Source organism: Grammomys surdaster, unplaced genomic scaffold (genome assembly GCF_004785775.1).
Source record: "Grammomys surdaster isolate TR1022 unplaced genomic scaffold, NIH_TR_1.0 125167, whole genome shotgun sequence".
Taxonomy (NCBI): Eukaryota; Metazoa; Chordata; class Mammalia; order Rodentia; family Muridae; genus Grammomys; species Grammomys surdaster.
The window spans coordinates 571,336-576,540 of NW_021620060.1; positions in this window are offsets into that span (position 1 = coordinate 571,336).

Sequence of the window (5,205 nt, forward strand, 5' to 3'; positions counted from 1 at the left end):
TTTCTGCTACCATCTTGTAGGCAGGACATATTGTAGATAGAGAATTTAGAGGCTGGTTTAGTGCCCAGGTTTGTCTTTTCATAATCTGTAGAGTACCTTCGCACACCAAAGACTAAAATGAAAAGGTGCAGGCTACAACTTCAGCTTTACTCTGTGTTCAGTGAGCTGAATGAAGCTGTCCTCAGCAATGGGTCCCGCTGTCAGATTTTAGAGGGTGACCTTCAGTCCTAACATTGTTTAGGGATCTCCACTGCATGTCCTCAACTAAAAACTCAACTGGTTATACCCCAGTCCACTGCTAGAAGCCTTTCCTGGCTACAAAAGATGGCCAGTTCAAATTCCATATTCTCTAACAGTAGGATTCCTCACTAGGGTCACCCTCAGAGATTCCAAGAAGTTTCCACTGCACTGGATTTCTATACTACCTCTCAAATGCTCCTCAGTTCCAACTATCTCTCCTCTCCCTCTCTTGCCCTATCCCCCAAAATAATGTCCCTCCCTTTCCATCCCCACCTACCCCCAACCCACCCACGGAATCTATTATATTTTCCCTTCCCAGGAAAATCCATACTTTCCCCTGTAGCCCCACTTGTATAGACCTCCTCTTTATCTAACCTTCCGGGTCTGTGGGCTTGACTATCATTTACTTACCATTCCTTATGAGAGCCACACAGGGGTGGCTCCATCCCTTGCAAAACTTTTGCTGTATGCATCACCTCGTGGTTATAAAAAGTGTCCGTGTCTCAATGGACAAGACTTGAGCAGAGTACTTACACTTCCTGGACTTGCTGTTGAATATATAAATTATGATTACCTCCAGCAGGAAGCATAGGGTCTGATGTGGTATGGGATGCCAGCACACTCTGAATGACAGAAAGGGAGACAGGATTTGAAGAAGCTTTCTTTTGCATTCTTCTTCAAAAGCTACTGTCAGTTGAGTAGGGCTCCTGTCATTGGATGGCTCTATCAGAGAGAGCTTTATTTATTTTTCTTTTTAAAATTATTTTTAATCTTGTTTATACAGTTCAATCATTATCCCCCTCCCTGTCTGCCCTCCAGTAGTTCCTCATCCCATTTCTCCTTCCTTGTCTCCAAGAGGATGTCCCAACCCCAGACCCCACCCCACCCCACCAGACCTCCTAAATCCCTGGGGTCTCAAGTATCTCCAGGGTTAGGTGCATCTTTTCTCACTGAGGTCATACCAGGCAGTCCTCTACTGTATATGTGTTGAGAGCCTCATATCAGCTGGTGTATGCTGTCTGGTTGGTGGCCCAGTGTCTGAGAGATCTCTGGGGTCCAGGTTAGTTGAGACTGCTGGTCTTCCTATGGGGTTACCCTCCTCCTCAACTTCTTCCAGCCTTTCCCTAATTCAACCACAGGGGTCCCTGACTTCAGTCCATTGGTTAGGTGTAAGTATCTGTGTCTGTCTTGGTCAGCTGCCCACTGCTGGTGGGATGGCAAACTGGTACAACCACTCTGGAAATCAATCTGGAGGTTCCTCAGAAAATTGGGAATAGATCTACCAGAAGACCCAGCTATACCACTCTTGGGCATATACCCAAAAGATACCCCACCATGCCTCAGGGGGACCTGCTCCACTATGTTCATAATGGCCTTATTTGTGATAGCCAGAAGCTGGAAACAACCCAGATTTCCCACAATGGAAGAGTGGATACAGAAAATGTGGTTCATTTACACAATGGAATACTATTCAGCTATTAAGAATGAGGACATCATGGGTTTTGCTGGCAAATGGATGCAACTAGAAAATATTATCCTGAGGTAACTCAGACCCAAAAGGACATGCATGGTATGTACTCACTAATAAGTGAATACTAGCCAAAAAAGTACAGAGTATCCAGGATACAACCCACAGAATTCAAGAAGGTTAACAAGCCAAAAGGCCCAAATGAGGATGCTTCAATCCCACTTAGAAGGGAGAAGAAAGCAATCATGGGAGGCAGAGGGAGGGAGGGAGGAAGGGAGGGAGGGAGGGAGGGAGGGAGGGAGGGGAAGGGGAGAGTGAGGGAGGGAAAGGGGAGAGTGAGGGGAAAAGAAGAACATGATAAGGTATTGGGGAGCATAGGAGTGAAGCCCTGGGGGCCAGCAGAAAGAATGGAAACAGGCAAAGGCAGCAGGTGAAAGGTGGGGGACTCTCTAGAATGTACCAGAGACCTGGAACATGAGAGACTCTCAGAACTCAAAGGTAGGGACCTTAGATGAAATGTCCAACAGTGAGAAGAGGAAACTTGTCCACTGCCAGAAGAAAGACAGGACACCAAGTGGAGGGATGGGGTTGCCATGCCACAGTCAAAAACTCTGACCCAGAATTGTTCCTATCTAAAAGAACTGCAGGGACAAAAATGGAGAAGAGACTGAGGGAAAGGAGGTTCAGTGACTGGCCCAAATTGAGATCCAAGGCCTGATATTGTTACTGTTGCTAAAGTGTACTTACAGACAGGAGCTCAGCATGGCTGCCCTCCAAGAGTCCCAACAAGCAACTGACCAATACAGATGCAGATACTTGATGGGAGAAAGCTTTATTCTAGCAAGTCTGCAGTCAAAGTGCCTATTGAATTGAATGCTAGCCCTGATAGTTAATGTCTTCTTTAACATAGAAACACAGCAGTGCATATATATATATATATATATATATATATATATATGTATATATGTATATATGTATATATATATATATATGTATTTGTTTTCAATTTCTTAAAATTCTTATTTTATATGTATGGGTGTTTTGCCTGTGTGTATGTCTTTGTGCCACATTAGTGTCTGATAACTGCAGATGCTAAAAGGGACCATTGTCCCCTTAGATGTGTAGTTACAGAAGTTTGAGAGCATCCATGCATATACTGGGAATTGATCCCATGTCCTGTGGAAAGCAGCTGGTATTCTTAACCATCTATATAGGTTCAGTTTTGTTTTCTTTTTTTCTTTCCGTGTGCGTGTGTCTTATTATATGTGTGTGTGTATGTGTGTGTGCATGTACATGTGTTTATGTGTGTGTGTGTGTGTGTGTACGTGATTATATGTGTGTGTGCATGTGTGTTCTTATAGCCCAGGATTTCCCTGCCACAGATCTAACTCACAGATCATTTGACTCACAGTAAGATTGATCAAGACTGGTCATGTGACCAGAGGGGGAAAGACTAAACTTTAAAATGATTGACTGTTACCCTTCCCCAAACCCCCCCCCTCTCTCTCTCTCCATATATATATATATATATATATATATATATATATATATATATGTATTAAGTATTCAACTTCTGGATTTTGCCTATGTGTCAGATAACACAGACCTGATTACAGCTAAAGATCTTTTCTTTTGGAAAAAAATTAATTATACTTCTCTGATAGTTAATACCTGGTTTCTACATTGGGTTACTTGAGATAGGGAGACCCACTCCTGGGATAGGGGAGGAACCATTTCATGGACTAGACTCCAAACTGAGTAAAATGGAGAAAGTGAGCTGAGTGCCCACACTACCTCTGTCTACCTCCTTCCTGACGGTAGATTAAGTGTGACCAGAGTTGCTGTTTCTGATGCTGTACCTTCTTCACTGTGATGGACCGTACTCTAGACTGACAGATCAAAAAGCATCTTCCTTTTTTATGTTGCTTTTATCATGTTCTATCTCACAGCAATGAGAAAAGTAACGGATACAGCTTCCAAATTCAAAGATAATCTTCCAGGAACTTCTCTTGTACTTCATTTTCATGGTATGGCCTTCCCAGAATACTAATGTTGGCACATGCTTGCCAACTCTTAACCACATATTAGACTGTGTGTACATAGATTGGGAGGGACTAATATTATATTACAATATTTACAGGAAGAGGTCAACTAGAATGGAGTTTGCCAGAGACTTAGAGAAGAAACCAGAGGGTATTTATGAGTAAAATGACACATTTTTGTTTGCAAGTTGAGTAATTCTACAGTACCTACAACTCTGTTGTATACTTAACATTTTCCTGGGAATTGATGTGCTAGCTAAGGTTAATTGTCAACTTGATGTAGCCTAAGTCATCTGAGGGGAAATTGAGGAACTGACTAGGTCACATGGGCTCATGATCCATGTGTGAGATTATCTTGATTGTTAATTGATATAGGAGGGCTCAGCCCACTGTGGGCAGCACCATTCCCTGGGAAGGTGGTTTAGCATCTAGAATAAATCTATTTAAATATGTCTTAATTTGGTGATTAGAAAACTCTTCTATGAGCTAGGTATTTAAACTTTTGGTCCTCAGTTGGTGATGTTGTTTATGGAATCTTTTGGAGGCGTGGCCTTGATGGAGGAAGTAGGTAACTGGGACCAGGCTTTGAGAGATCATAGTCTTGCTCCTCTCCCAGGTTTCTCTGTCTGCTTCATACTTGTGGTTGAAGATGTAATCTCTCTGGCTGCCTGCTGCCATGCCTCCTGGTCACTTAAGGGCTCTCCTTCTGCAGCTATAAGCCCAATAAATCTTTTTCCATTTGCTGCTGCTCTTGGTCATGGAGTTTTAGCACAGCAACAGAAATGTAACCAATATAGTCAATCGTTCCTGTAAAGCTTGCATCAAGGAGAAATCTCAGGTCCAGGGCTTCCTGTGACTCATTTGATCTGACTCCCTTGGTTCTCGTCTGTTTTAAGGAATACTGCAGGGCAATCTGATAGCTAGAAGGAAAGTGTTTTTTCGGGGTTTTCAGGAAATGAGCTCACAAGTAGCTCTGAACCCTTAGGAGGACCTCTACAGTTCTAGATAAGGTACCTGGTAAACACACACACACACACACACACACACACACACACACACACAGGCTTTTAATATACCAAACCATAAATTAAAGTTTTTGGTTTTTTTTTCCCAGGGTGTCTGATGAATCCTCTTACCTTTTTCCAGGCCATTGTTCGGCTCTCCGTGTTTATCTTTTGCTGTACAGGACCACAGGATGCACCAGGTTTCTGATTCAAATTATCCACTCAAGTTAGTTCCCACTGGGATTTCCCTCTAGGATGGTCTGTGTCGTCCCCTACTGGCGCCAGTGATGAGAATGTAGACAAAACATTCATACACATATAAAATAAGATAAATAAATCTAAAACAAAAAAATGGGGTGATTCTTTCACAGTTTTACTATATTACTGTAAAATAGCAAGCAAAGGCGAGAACCTGAGTTTGGCAAGGAGTGGGCGACGGGAGGGGGAGGGA